At 35.2% G+C, this 16,120-nt stretch overlaps 1 pseudogene; it reads right to left on the bottom strand.

Moving 5' to 3' along the window:
- Positions 1 to 5,281: 5,281 nt before the first annotated feature.
- On the bottom strand, positions 5,282 to 7,970 carry LOC114638341 (annotated as a pseudogene).
- Between the last annotated feature and the right edge of the window lie 8,150 nt (positions 7,971 to 16,120).

Raw genomic sequence — 16,120 nt, 5'->3', positions numbered from 1 at the left:
GAATACATTTCTTGACTGATTTCTTAGAATCTTGTCCTAGAATATGCGTTAGAGATATAGTCAGACTTGGGGACATCCTCTCATGGATATTGATTGAATAGGATAAGTTTTTATGCAAAAAAGTGCCACAGGCAAGTACACACCAATCAGAGATTTCTACTTGCAGCTGATTCATTATCTGGGGCCTCTGCTAAAATGTAGACAAATTTTGGAATTTCAAAACTTGATGTGATGCTGGGGACATGTTACAAGATGAGGTCAATCATGCAATTTGAGTTTTTCTGCTATGTTGAAAAGTCTTCCAAAACAATTATGTTTCTGATCTAATAACACAGTTTTGCAAAATACGTGAAAGTATGATAGATATTTTGGCTGACATGAGTTTTAGGCACAGTAAGAATTTAAATAATTAGAAGCATCTCACTCATATTAGAAAAAAGCTTGGAGAAGGGAATGTCTCTGTTATTGAAAGGCAAGTGGGAAGTTGAATTTCAGGGATGGTGGGAAAGTTGAAGGTGACTACAAGCAGTCATCATGCTGAAGGGTCACCAGCAGAGTGCTGGTGACAGAGATATACAATCTGAAGTCTGTAGTTGGGGGTCAGAGAATGAATTTGGGTCTCATTCTAAGTATGGTCAGTGTCATTGTGTCATTAACACAGTCTTCATCATAGGCATGTTGGTTTCCTTCTCAGATACCCTTTTCATCCCTATTCCTAGCTTCTGGAAGTAATATTCGATATTTTAGTCCCTCAAGTAGAGTGGCATCATGAGCTCCCTTTCAAATACTTTTCTAACTCTTATAGAAGTAATGTTAATGAAGAAAGTAACAGAAGGGCAGTTTGTCTTCTATTTGGTTATATAACATATTGCATCATAGGCACTAATCCTTTCTTAAAAATCCATGTAAAGGCTCACATACCCACAATCCAATCTGTCTCATTCTCCTGACATTTTCAATTCACATTTCTATCTAAGCTTGCATGCTTTTCAAGCTTGTTTAAGCAGGGAGATAGTAATGTTAGCATTGTAATTGACCAAGTGCCATCATTTGCCTGAAAATACAGTGCTTAGTTAAGAACCACATATGATTTTTTAAGAGATATTGCAGTATAGAAATCCTAACTGGAACGAGGCTAGATTTCTGCGCCTACTTATTCTAGTGGTACAATTTTACCATGGTTGGATGTGTCAACAAATTATGTAAATTTCTGGTAAATCAGTAAAGTTTTATAAAAACAATATTTAAAATTATGTTGTGGGAATATGGGAAGGGCTTGAATGTGAAAATAGGGGCAAGTTAGATCATATGTCACTGTAACTGTGTAGTGTATAATAACATTCTAAAATAAATAAAAATTAATAGAAAAACAAAGATCCCAAATATGCATACTTTGAACCACCGTAACTGGCTTGCTTTCACATTCAACCTTAAATGTATGTATCTCATTCCATATCAAGCATATTAAAAGTCAAGTTTAAATTTATAAGGCTAAATTAACAAAATGACGTATAATTATCTTCCTTTTTCTTTTTAAAATTAAAATTGAAAATATATGTTAGTTTAAATATAATATCATATTTCTATTTCCTTCCTCTTACCACCAACCCAACTCTGTCTCAAAATAATGGCGTATTTTACTTTGGTTATTATATTGTGTGTGTGTGTGTGTGTGTGTGTGTGTAGAAACACACAGAAATGTATAACTACAACATGCTGAGTCTTCTTTTATTGTGATTTCAGGGATGACTAATTACATTAAAATTTGTTTGAAACATACATGTCTGTTTTATGGTCTACGGTATTAATTACCAATGCTTCATTTTTAAATGTTTGATGTAGTTTCTCAATGTTGTTTGTGATGTTTCACCTGTGTGCAATGACATTCTAGTTTTGATTGCATTATTTATTCTCATGTTTTATTTTGTAGCATTAGGGATCAAATTAAAGATCCTTGAGCATGCTAAAACGTTTTCTTCTGCTGAGCAACTTTCCTAGCTTTTTACAAGACATCTACATCTCAGATTAGCCTTGACCCTGAAGATAAGATTGCTAGAAAGACAAACTGTGCCACTAGGCGTGGTTTGAGATACATTTTTGAAAGCAATATTTCTAAGAACTTCTTCTAAAGAAAATCTGAAACTCAAAGAAAGGTAAGGTTTTAGGATAAAATTTAACAATGTTCAACATAATCACCATATTTTGTTGACAATATTACCTATAAAATAAGTAATTTAATTTTTAACTTTGATATACTGCCTAAGTATCATAAATTAATTTCTTATTTTCTTCTACCATATTTTCAGCTTCTTTGAAAGCTTATGTAAAATAGCTTTATATATATAATAAGCAAAATAAATGTATAAAAAAGTAGTTATTTTATTTTAAATTTTCTATGCTGGGTAGTTATAGTTTTAAAAATTATAAATGGGTATAACTACTTTTCTACAAATATATTTACCATGCAGTGTTACATTATAAATAAATAGTAGTATAGAATATTTAGAAAATGTAAGTGTAACATATTATTCATATTTCTAATGGGACATTAACTGAAGAAGATTAATGCTTATGGGAAAACCAATGCAGCATAATAGATAAATGGACTTTGTTTAAAGTGTGGTGAGTATTGGCTCTACTTTCAAGCATTAATACAGTCTAAGGGATGTGAACTGACCTGCAAAATAAGGATGAAAATATGTGGGGACAGCTTCTCTGACTTAATTTTCACAACTCCTTTTGTCTTTTATACTTCTACTACATGTTTATGCTGATTTTAATAATATATTTTTCAATTAATAAAAACAAATACTAAATATCAAGTGTAAAAGACAGTAAATTAATTATTATATGTGTCTTAATGTCTTTTTCATTGCTATGAAATGGCACCATGACCAAGATAGCTTATAGGAGAAAGTTTATTTCAATCTTAATATTTTGGAATCTTGAAACCATGTATATCATGGTGAGGAGCAAGGCACCAGGGAGGCATTGCATTGGAGCAGCAGCTGAGAGTCTACATCATGATTCATAAGAACACGGCAAGGAGACCCTTAACTGGCAATGGAAAAAGTCACCCTTAGTGACATATCTCCTTCCACAAGGTTCCAACGCCTAATGTTTCCCAAAGAGTTTCACCAACCAGATATCAACTATTCAAACATATTAATCTATGGGAGCCAGTCTCACTCAGATCACCACAATATGAAAGATAAATTATCAACAAGTATATTTATTCTACATATTTTCATGATATAATTAATATTATATTTCATGAAATTATGAAAAAACTATAATTATGTTAGCAGTTACTATAACTATAAAATATTTTCCTATTTTGAGAACCATAATTCAAGGTGACTTCTTATTCATATCTAGCCCTAGTTAGTATATATAGTTATAGTCATGTAATTCAAAAGGACATGATTTAGGAATATCTGTTTTTTGTGTATTATTGCAATTATAATTGAAAATTCATATACAGAAATGAAGAAAATTGGAGTCTAAAAATGAAGAGTGAGTGATTCTTACTTCCAGAAATCTTAAGTAATTTGCCAGGCAGAAACCAATGAAGTGTCGTACCCTCCATGTCAGTGCTTTTATTAATTGTGTATTCTATTTTCTTATTTGGTTTGACAACCAGGGGCTGAAATATATATACATATTCCATGTTAATTTAAAACTCACCATGTAACTCAAGTTGGACATGAACTCTTCTTACCTCTCCTCTCAGTTGCTGAAGTTACAGAAATGTGCCAAAAAAAACCTATCTAGGAGCATTTTACCAATAGCACATTTACAACAACAACATGCAGTGATAATAAGTGAAAAGATATTTGATGGATTTAGAAATACTTTCCAAAGGTCTCCTGACAAGGTCCCATAAGTGGAAGGTCAAGTATGAATTTCTCCCAAGTTATTCCTCATCATAGTGCTGTTCTTACGTAAAACACATTTGGATTAAACATTATGAGTAAATCTCTTTTTTATAATGATACAGAAGTACGCACTCTTGAGAATCTAAATTGGACACCTGTAGAAATAATTAACTGAAGTACCAATTTAATAATTTATGAATTAAAATTGATGTGGGAAGTGCTAATTTACCATTGGCATCCTCCTGATGTGAGAGTAATTTGTAATTCAACAAATCTGTTTAATTGTTAGTTTAGAAATACACCTTTACACATGGCAATCATTATCACTGTTTTTCTGAAGAAAACTTTTATAATAGAAGCATGCTAAAGAATGCCAAAATACTAGTTAGGAAATATGCTTAAAGCTAATGAAGTTGATATTTAATTTAAGACATTATATTTTAGGTTGTTGTAAAAATAGCTAACTTCTATAGCTTCATGCATAGAGATTCTTTCTTGCACAAATTTATAAACATTATTCCTCTATCAGAATTGAATTTTTAATGTTATTCAGTATAGGAATGGATAACTATCTATGGCAGTCCATTAAATTAAACAAAATAATGGGGTTATCAGACTGTAGAAAGATTTAATTTCATAAATTATAATTACATGTATAATAATAATTTCATTTCCCTTTCTGGAAATAAGAAAAAAAACATGCAAAAGATAGTAACTTGAGTGTCAATTATCTTCATTTTATTCTGATTGATTTTATGTCTTACACTTTTCTAAAACCACAAATGATCTTTGCTTGGAAACAGATACAGAGACTCACATGACATTACGCAGAGAATCTAAATGAGATGTCTCCATCAAACCCCTTCCTTCAGAGCTCAGGGAACCTTGCAGAAATGGAGAAAGAAAGAGTGTTAGAGCCAGAGCATACTGAGCATACCAGGAGAACAAGGCCTTCTAAATCACATAAACAAGGTGAGGCCTGTGAACTCAGAGATGAAAGCCACAAACACAGGGCCTATATGGGTCTGCACCAGGTCCTCTGCATGTGTTATCGCTTTTAGCTTAGAGTTTTTATGAGGGTGATAACAAGTGGTTCTCTCATTCTTGTACATGCTTTAATGACTCTTTTTTCTTTTCATGGGTTGCATTTACAGCCTCAGTGAAATGTTTCTTGTTTTACCTTATTATATTATAGTTTGCCATGTTTGGTTGTTATCATCTCTTAGAAACCTGTTCTTTTATAATCAGATAAACAAAAGGAGAGGATCTAGAAGAGAGGGGAAGTGAGGTAGGGGGACCTGAGAGGAGTAGACAGTTGGGAAAGTATAATTAGAATATGTTGCATTTTTAAGAGAAGGCAGAAGATTTCATTTCCATTTTTTTTTTTGGGTGGGGGGAGAGGGTTAAGTCCACTTAACACACTTAAAGTTCCGAAGCAAAATGACAGCAGGGCTTGAATAGCCTATGATTCAGAATATAGCAGCAAAAGCTTCCATACCGGAAAGTTTGCAGGACCAGGCATATTTTACAGGGTTGGCAGCTATGAGGTAAGGCAGGAGCCTCAAGTGGCTCCCTCGCATCTTCCCAAAGGGTGTCTCATTCAGTTTGACCCAGGAGCAGTCTGTGATGACCCTTGACTGTGCAACCTGCAGTCTGTCTGCCGGAGACATGTATTGAGTGCCTTTTTGGCTGAACTCCAGACCTCCAAATCTTTGGCTCAGGCACAGGCAGCAGATCAGACCAAGACAGGCCAGTTTATGGCTGGTGCAGCGCTTGGGGGTCTCAGTGTCCAGGCTCCCATGTAGCCAAAGCACAAGACAGTGCCGCAGGGCCCAGGACGCCCTGGTCCTCTGCCTCCTCGGTCTGATGCATGCAGCACAGCACCTACCTTCTCAGCGAAAGCATCCAGAGAACATGATAAAGTGCTCAGCGCCTTGTTTCCATTTTCTACCAGATGAATGTAGATAAAAATATGTCGTGGTTGAAGGACTGAGGCAAAAAGATTACAATGAGTTTGAGGCCAGACTGGACTACAAACAAGACATAATCTTAACAAAAAGAAATACATATTATATATATGGATGGGAAGCACTAAAAGTGGTAACACAGACTCAGCAAATCAAAATTCACAGATGCCAGCTTTGAATGTTTTGAAATCTCTTTAAATTTGAGTAGCTATAGAAGTCAGGAATCTAAGAGGAATCATGAGGGACTTACAGTAGACAGAAGTTTAAAAGTTTAGTAGTTGCAGATTCGTTTGGTAGATGGGCTGAGATAACATACCTAACTGAGTAACAAATTGTCTCCAGAATCCAAATAGTCCCACTAAGCACTGTGTTTCTTTTTGATGGTGGGAGGAACGAGAGGTAATAATTTATTCTTCATCTTAGCAGAAATATTTCTACATGCCACATACCACTGGATTCCTGGATAATTCACTGAGGTAGAATACCCTTGAAGTTTGTTTGGATTTACTTCCTATTTTCTGATATATGTATGTCTATCTCATACTCATTTGATCCAATCTGCACAATGTCTTCAATACAATGAACCAATGCAATGTTTGGAAGAGATGATCAAGATTCCTTTGAAATAAATTATGACGTGGTTGGAGACAACGTATCCCTTGGATACAACTGTAAAATTTGCTGTAAAAGTAAGTTTTATTCACCAGATATGATTCTCTCTGAGGCATGTTGTCTCTGTCTGCTAATCAGGGCTTAGTTCTGGAAGCTTCTGACCTCTGTAAAATCTAATTTAGTCCTAAAATGCTTTCAGCATCTGAGACTTACTGCTCAATAACTCAGCCTGAGTAGTTCTCTCTGAACTCTGACTGAATGGTTCAACTCAGCTGCTCTGCTCAGACTCCTTTCCAAGCTGATTCAGTCTGGCTTCCTTTAGTTTGTAAGGGAATTGCTCTGCTTGGCTTTGTTTTCTGGGCTTTCCCATTATGGAAGATTAGATTTAGCATTGTAATTTCCCTGGTCCTTAAAATTCCTTCATCAACACTAAACCTAAACATATCAGGCATCTCCAGGTCCTTTCAGTATACCCTATTTTGACAAATTTTTCAGCCAACAAATCAAATAAACTATTAATACCATGTTTAAATGTTTGTGATTCTTTCTGTATTAAACCCAGGATCTCTACTAACCGGGCCTAACTCAGATTGATCTAATTTTATGATCCTTCCATAGTTAACAAACACATTTAAAATTCTTACCTACACTTTTACCCAGACTCCTTTGCAATTTCATTAAGCTCATTAGTAGTATCACTCACCTCCCAATGAACTAAAATTCCTATCTCCCCCATGTACTAAATTTTCCATCTCCCATATAGTAGCCTGCTCAGCCTTAAGTATGATTATAGGTTTAGATGAAACTATTGCTGGGCCCTGAATGACATCAGTATTGGCTTTATTGGAGTCTTCCTAAGGCAACATTATTTCTGGCTTAGCAGACAATGAAAGATTAATTCTCTTAGGAGGTGGGGCTTGGGATATATTCTTTGCTGAATGTGGAGAATTTGAGGGTTCCAGGTCCAAATCCTCAGTATGATCCTCCCATACATCTCTGTCCCATGTGACAGTATTCCATTTCTTAGCACAATCAGTTCTCTTACTTTGATTTCTGACAACCTCTGAAACTAAAACTTGAATTTTCATTAATTAAGCCAATCTTACAATGAGAGCTTTGGGTTGATCCTTCACAACATGAACTCAGTGGCTACTAGAGAAATGATTCTATAGTACATTTAGAAATCTGTAAGTTGTTGTTGTTCATCTAGATCAGGTCAAGTATTTCACTAATTCATTCTTTTTTTTCACTCTGTCTTCAGATACAAGTTGGTTAATTTTATCTCTAAACTTATTATTTTCTGCTTTCAGTTCATCCATAAATACTAGAAGGAACCAGCTTGGAGGATTACTTTTCTTACTTTTCCATGAATCAAAATACATTTCATACAGAGTCACTAAATTCCTACTAAATGCAAAAAATCTTTCAAACATTTCTACCACAGGCTTTCAGTATTTTCCATACCACTAGGGGAGTCTTCAGTAACTGTAGGTGTTGATGAATTGCCAAGCATGCTTGAGAATCTTATCAAATTCATCCATAAAATTCTGTTTTCCCCAGAACCATTCCTGGTACTATAGTCTGTTTTATCCAGGGCCCTACGGAGTACAGAATTTTTAACTTTTTACTTACATTACTAACACACCTGAATACATCAGAGCTAATAAGATTGTGTCCTCTAAATGTGAACAGCAAGTAATTTATACAGAATTTGTGCCAATAGATTGTGATTTGTTTTCTAGTTTTAGTTAATTCTTAATATCTATAGGAGGCAGTAATTCCTGAGATTTTCATAACAGAAATCTATAATGGTGATTGTTGAGGTCTGGAAATCACTGCACAAACTACTCAGATAACAATCTCAGTCAAATAGGGGCTGTTGATCAGGGACATGAGTCAGACTTAGAAGCTGACTGTGACATTGAGCTAAGAGTCTACAGGGGTTTTTAAGCATGAGATCTACAATCATCTGTATCAAGTTATTTCACCAATGAGGATTTAGGGATAGGGTACTTTCTTAGGAACATGTCTTTGTTGTACATTTATCCTGCTCCCGTTGCAAGGAGGAGTCAACTGTGGCAGAATATTTACTTTGTCTAACATTTATGACTTAACTTGTCAACCAGACTGAGAGTTGTTTAACATACATTTCTTAACTTGCCAACCAGGAAGTTTGGTACCTGCGTATACATTGTTCATGTCTCTTTCTTCCATGTAGAATGTCAGTTCCCAGAGAGGTCATTGGAACTTAAACTTTACTCAATGCCTAAACAAAACAGAAGTCTTATCACAAATAATTTGTTGTATTAGTGTAGCTGTCTCTTGTATGTGGGGTCCATCTCACAAGCAGAAAAAGCAAGTATCATAAAACCTTACACATAGGTGCAGAAAGTACTGCTGGGTGGTTGGTTCAGGTCCAAGTTTATTGTGGGTTGCTGCGGCAAATATTTAAAAAGAACTACAACTTTCTGTTCTATGGCCAGCTATTCTCAGTCCCTGCTGTCTTTCTGGCCTGTTTTTATCTAGTTGAGACACTCTGACTCAGAGCTCCCAAATCTCTCCACCCAGGTCTCTAAGTTCCCACTGGCAGGTCCTTTCCATGCCATCCTCATGCTTCAAAACCCCCATGGCCTTTGTGGTGCACATCTGGCAAACCCACCCTTTGCTGTCATACCTTACTTACTCTCTTGAACCCAGTAGAACCGTTACATGAAGGAAAGTACCACACAAACTTAGTCCACAAACAATGTTAACTCAATCATGGGGCCAACAACTAGAATCCTAATCTTGTAAGCCATATTAAATCTAAATCCTGTAGTGGTGAATCTGCCAGGATTCACCATATAAACTGGGAGACACTAGTAGCTACTGATGGATGATAAAGATCCAAACCCACAGGACACGCTCCCCCAGAGATACTCATGGATAGGAATTACTGCAATTTAAATGAGGTTTATTGAAGAATTGATGGCTGCTGCACCAGGGCCCCTCTGCTCGCAGGAGAGAGGGAACCCCAAATTGGAGTGAAGGGTGGTTTATATACTGAGCTCACAAAGACAGTTAATTGTTTCTTTGACAATATTAAAAAAGACTTCAAACAATCATTCTCAAGCCTAGTTTACATTCCTATACTCAGTTCCTAAGTAACTCAAATCTGTACCTTATCTTTTACAACAAACAGAGTCAGCTTAAGTTGCTTCTGTTTACCCAGGCTTTATTGTGCTAAGGGTTCATAAACTCTTATCTTGTGTCTTTCTTCCTCTGGAATGTTTGTTCAAGCCTCTAGAATGTACTCTTCCTGGGATGTGCCTCGGAGACCTTTAATATTTGAGTTTAAAACCGAAATTGGAGCTTTTTATTAATTTTAAGTTTCTACACTACATTTTGTCCTTACACTACCCCCATCCAAAAAGACCCTCATTCTCTCCAGCTTCCTCTCTTCCCCTATCCAACCTTGAAGTCACCGGAGGACAGGACTCACTCCTCATCTGAAGTATCTCCCAGGAGAGCAGAATTAACATCAAAATACAAACAGCATCAGGCCTATCCACAGCAGTGGGTATCTAAACAAACCTGTTCTGTTGACTTCTCTTCTGATTGGTTTTCAAGGGCAGAGAACCTAACAGAATATATAATCAGCTTGGCCATGAGAAATGTTCCTAGTAACAGCAGAAACAATATATAAAAAAATTTCTTTTTATAATGTTAGTAAGAAATCAAAATGGCAGGATAGCCAGAAAACAGTTACCTAGGCCTTAACATTTAAACAAAGCTTCAATATTCCATCTAGACCTCAATATTTGACCTAGATCTTAACAGTAATTAACTCAGTGAGCCTGGAAATATTCTGTATGTTGGCACTTTTAAGGAGGGTAATTATTAAAATCATTGACCGAAAGTTTAAAAACACCAGTCAATATTCTTGTTATACTATGGGTAACACTAAAGTCATTCTACTCTAAAGACATCTTAATAATTTTCTCTTATTCCATTTCCATGGATTGCCTAGAGAACAATATGCCTGCCTACCATACCATTCTCTTTAATAGCTAACTGTAAGCAAATAACCCAGTTTTAATGTCCAGTAAACAAGCGGATCTGTTTGGGAACAACAATGCTTTGCATCAAACTTCAATTTCTTGTTTCAAAAAAGAAAAATCCCAGGAGTTAGATTTAGACCAAATTAAGACTCGGGAGCCAGATGCTGGTGTCAAAATCTGCTAGCTCAGCGAGGCAGAGAAAGCATCCAGAAGATCATCCTACTCCAACATCCTAGAAGGAAAATGCCTTTCTCTTTTTCCACACGATCTTAAGTACCTTCCTCTTCAGGATCCCTCCCTTTTGTTTACTTATGTTCACTCCTTGTCAGCAGGTTAAGTGGTTCACTTCTTGACCTACAGTTGACTTTATTTAGCTCTTGGAGTAAAGGTGTGTGCTAAGGCTGAGCCATACCACAGGTACTTGTGTACAATAAACAGAAAGCTCTAGGATCAAAGGCCAAGCCATATCACAATTAAAAACAGGCTTTTTACAATTCAGTCTTGGGTTTCACGATATGATCACATATCCTGAAATATTTCCTCCTTTTTTTTTCCTAAAAGGACTCTTTCTATTCTTCAACCCCATCAGGGACCTAGGAGTATAAATATTAGATAAATTAATAAGAATTGTAGAGCAGCTTTCAAAACTGTATGACAGAGACTATTGGCCACGTGGACAGTCACCCAAGATTCCTCTGCAACATTGGATGATCTATGTCTTCTAGCTACTGGCTTGGATATCTGACAGATCTGTCTATGAAACAGGATTTATGATGTACTTCTCTATCTTGATCTGGCAGAGTTCTACTTTTTTATGTCCTGCTTGACTACAGCTTAGACAACATACTATCAGCTGTTGAGGCAAGGGCAGTTTCTTGGCCAGTAGAAGCTTGCCACATTTGAAACAAATTCCATAAGGAGATTCTTGGATGCTCATATTCTTCTTTGAAGTGGAATGGAGTTTTTGCCAGGAGCTAAAAGGTCTCATTGTCAAAAATGTCTTAAATTAATAAAAGATCTTTAAATGTCATATTCTACAGATCTCTGATGATTTTGAAGAGAACCTGTCTCATTATTTTTGAATAGGTAAATATTGCTGGTCTCTAGCTATTTACCATTTGATTAACTTAGAAAATATCTGTGATTAACTAAACTAGTTTCTAACAAAAATACCAGTTTGATTGACTATTAAATTGCATATTTAATTATCCTAAACAATTTGGAATAGTCGATTTCTAAAGGACATTTTCAAGTACTACACTGATACACTACCTAAAAAGGAATTTTTATAAAGTATGTCAGTATGTCATAGCCAAGATATAACCTGTTTATATAAATAAAAAGAAAAGAAAGTAACTCTAGTATAGTAAATCTGATTATAATAATTTATTCTCTTTGGGCTGAGAAACCAATTCTTTTAAGTTCAGGTTCCATTTTATAGAACCGTGCCCCCCCAAAATGTCTATGACTCTTCTCCATCAAAACATCCATGTGGGCTGAGACCAAGTTCATGTTTGAATAAAGACCCTTATATACAATTGCATCAGATTCAGCTCCTGACTTGACTTTTGGGTTTCATTAACACTTACTTGGCACTACAGAACATTTCCTCTTGATGAGCTATCCTTTTTCATCAGGTGTTTCACTTGGCCAGCGCTCTCTTGTTTCCTTAGTTGAATGTTTTATTGTCCTGAAAAGATAAAAGCAAAATGTTTCCCCAACCCTAATTCAGGGGTTCTCTTTTTTGACAGGTTATATCTCTCTTTGGTCAAAAGGATTTTTGGCAGTAGTATTACTTTCTTCCAATTGAAATTTTAAAAAATTCTTTTAACATTTTGAAGTTAAATATATCTTTTAGATAACAAAGGACATTCACACTCAATTTCATCCTGTCTTTTACATTTATATTCAGCTTTTAAATTTAAATCATTGAAATTTTTGTATGTCTGCCTCTGCCTTCCAAATGTTGGGATCAAAGGCATGTGACTCCTAAGTGCTAGGATTAAAGATGTGAACCCCTACTATCTTGTTAATTCCTTGTCAGCTGGTTAATTGCCCTGCCTCTTGAGCTAGTATTGACTTTATCAAGTTCATGAATTAAAAGTGTGTGTTACAGATGAACCACACCACAAGTACTTGTTTACGATACGCAGAAAGATCTAGCACCAAAAGCTCAGCCAAACCACAATTAGAAACAGGATTTTAAAGTGAACCCCAATTTTGAGGTTCACATATTTTGCAATAATTTCTCCAATTATAGTAAAAACACTTTCTGTTTCATATATCCTTTTCTTCCAACTTGAATACAAAAGTTATGTTGCAGCATTATTGAATTTTGGAATAAATAATGACATAGTGGTGATGCTATTGGGTTGCTAAGTGAATGAAAATATCTTACATATCTGCTCCTGGATTACATGAATAAAAGAACAAGATAAATTTTAGCAAAGCAATTTATATTGTAAACAACAAAAATACCACAGAGCAAATAAAGCATTTATCTCAAAAGTAATGAAAAAGTAAGTCAGCATGTAGAAATCTGATCCCCACATGGTAGTATTGGCAAATACTAGGGCTTTAAAGAATGATGAGATGTTTACATTACTGCCTTTCATGCAAATAAGTTATGTTCTCAAAGAGCATTGGTTCCCACAATTAGTGAATTACTGGCAGCTTGATACAAGCTACAGAAACCTGGAAAGGAGAAAGCTCAATTGTAGTGTTGTCTCCATCCGACTGGCATATAGTTATGCCTATGGGGCATTATCTTACTTAAAAATTAATGTGGAATGGCCTAGACCACTGTATGCTGAGCTGTCCCCAGTAATCCTGGATTATATCAGAAAGCAATTTGAGAAAGCATTGGAAAACAAGCCAGAAATCAGCATTTCTCCACTGCCTCTGCTTCAGTTCTTATCTCCAGGTTACTGATTCTGTTCTCACTATGATGGATTATAATGTAAAATACAAATAAACTCTTTTTATCCTCAAGTTGGTTTTGGTTATGTCACTTATCGAAGCAATAGAAATCAAGTTAATACAGTTCACCTCCTTTATTCTTTGACTATATATTATGATGTTCTCACCAGAAGCTACAACCTAGGGCAGTGCAAATAACAGGGTAGATAAGATACCCTACTAGAACATAAATTAAATAAATCTCTTTTAAAAACACAAACTATATAGTCTCAGATATAGTATGTTAGAAATATAAAAAATAAAGCCTATACTCTAAGACATATGCTTACTTTATTTACTCTTTTGAAGTTTAATATTCCCCATAATATTTTCTTATATAATTCTGATAGTGAATAATACCTAGTCAAAGTAGGTAATTAATATAACCTGATCTACTATCTTGGTATAAAAATAAAAATCTAATTAAAATTAAAGAATTAAGAAGAGATGAATAAATCAAAATTATGTATTTCTTGTGCTCTGTAAATATTTATTAAAGAATGGTAATGGACAATGGAGTCAACAGAAGTATTTTAAAATCATATTTATTTTTCTAACAAATATGTCAGTACAGTAAGTTTGTTCTCTGGTGAAAATGATTCCAGTTAGAGGATCCATCTGGTATCACCGAAGTAAAAAGGAAACTGTAATTCATGTCTGCCACAGAATGCACAGGCAAGTTTCAGTACACTAGTGGAATGGGTTTTTTTGTTTATTTGGGATTTGTTTACATTGTTTGATTGGTTGGTTGGTTGGTTGGTTGGTTGGTTGGTTGGTTGGTTGATTGTCTAATCCACAACTGTTTGAACAGAATAATGGGAAGGAATATGTAAATTTAAACACATAGTCTTTAACATGACTGACTCATAGCCAAGTCTGAAGCCTATGGAGAATACATCAAGTGTGAGATAACATGCTGTTTATTTTGATATTTAATAAATATTTATGACACTTTCAGATTTATAACACTTCTAGGAAGTTTTGTACATATTAATTATAATATTATATTATAATTATAATATAATATAATTATATTATAATTATAATATTTCAAAGATTATCCTTTTACTGAGTCTATCCTAATCTGTTCAGTTCATTTAATGTTGTTATTTCTATATAGCATTATATATTCTTTATATAAAGTATTATATATACATAAACATGTATATATATATACATACATGTGTGGGTTTGTGTGTGTGTGTGTGTGTGTGTATGTCTCCTGTGTGCAGGTACCCATGATAGTACCATGAAAGCTAGAGAAGGCCATTAGATCCTCTGAAGATAGGCGTCTCAGCTGCCTGAAATGGGTTTTAGGAACTAAAGCTGAGTCCTCTTCAAAGCAGCAGGCATTCTTAACCACTGATCCATCTTTCAGTTGAATCCCCTGTCCTTTCAACAAAAATGATGTTCACTAGAGTTGACCTAAGCAAACATAATTGCAGAGTAAGATAATACCAAATTGGCTACTCACATAGACTGTATTCTTTGATGGATTTTATAATAGTTACTTTGCTCTGAACTATATAAATATAAAATGTATGTGTCTGTGCATGCACATATGCATGTGTGTATATATGTGTATGCTTATGCATATGCATGTATGGGTTATGTGGAGATGTATATACGTGTATGGATATATATGCAAGTACACATATATGCACATATATATGTATTCACACACATGTAAATCTGTATGTACATGTACACGTACACACACACACACACACATCTTCAGTTTATAGTCTGTTTCTGTCTCAGGATACTTTCAGTCAGCTCACAGATACCATCTGGAAATCAACCTTAACCCCGCAACTACTCCAAAACCAGCTCACACTCTGAGACTCAGTGTTACTACAAAAATGAAGTATTTTCACTTTGTTGACTACTGAAAATGGAGGCACTTCCCTCTTCCTTAGTCAAGAACGTTGTTACTATGTGAACCTGTCCCATTAAATGGAAAAAAGGATTAAAAACTGAAACAAATTGGCTGAGAATAGGGAATCTGAGGATTCTCTCTATGGTCTTATATATCCTTGGCTTCTACCTTCCTCATCACACTGGCAACTATTTTTTTCTCATAATAATTGTTCCCTGTCTAATGAGTGAATTAATGGTTTATTTTAAAGGTCAATAAGGCAGATGCTTTTGACAGGATAAACAAGAATCGTTATTGGATAGACTGAGTTCTAAATTTCCTCAGGAATTTCATGAGGGGAATTTCTGTTAATACTATCTCCCTTATCCAATGGTCAACTGGCTCAGTCCAGGGTATCTAGTCTCTATTTGATCCAGACACCCTCATTCTGCTCAACGTCCTTTGTCCTGGTGAATTATTACATAAAATCCACTTGCCTTCCCACCAAGTTGCAGGCCTCTATGCTCAGAAGCAGACTGGCCATTTATTTCCACAATAAATATTTTTCTACTACACAGGGAGAGGTATGATTTGGTGGTTTTACTGGTACACTCACATTTAATGTTTAGACAAGAGATTGAATTTGTTTCCTAGCACCCATGTTTTGCCGCAGAAAATTGCTTATAATTTCAAATCCAGGACATCTGAAGCCCTCTCTAGCCAGTTATTCTGGTATAATAGGCAATAGGCAATGATCTCTCTCTCTCTCTCTCTCTCTCTCTCTCTCTCTCTCTCTCTCTCTCTCTC

This window comes from Grammomys surdaster, unplaced genomic scaffold (assembly GCF_004785775.1).
Source record: "Grammomys surdaster isolate TR1022 unplaced genomic scaffold, NIH_TR_1.0 125580, whole genome shotgun sequence".
Classification (NCBI taxonomy): Eukaryota; Metazoa; Chordata; class Mammalia; order Rodentia; family Muridae; genus Grammomys; species Grammomys surdaster.
This window is presented reverse-complemented; position numbering and strand designations above follow the sequence as displayed.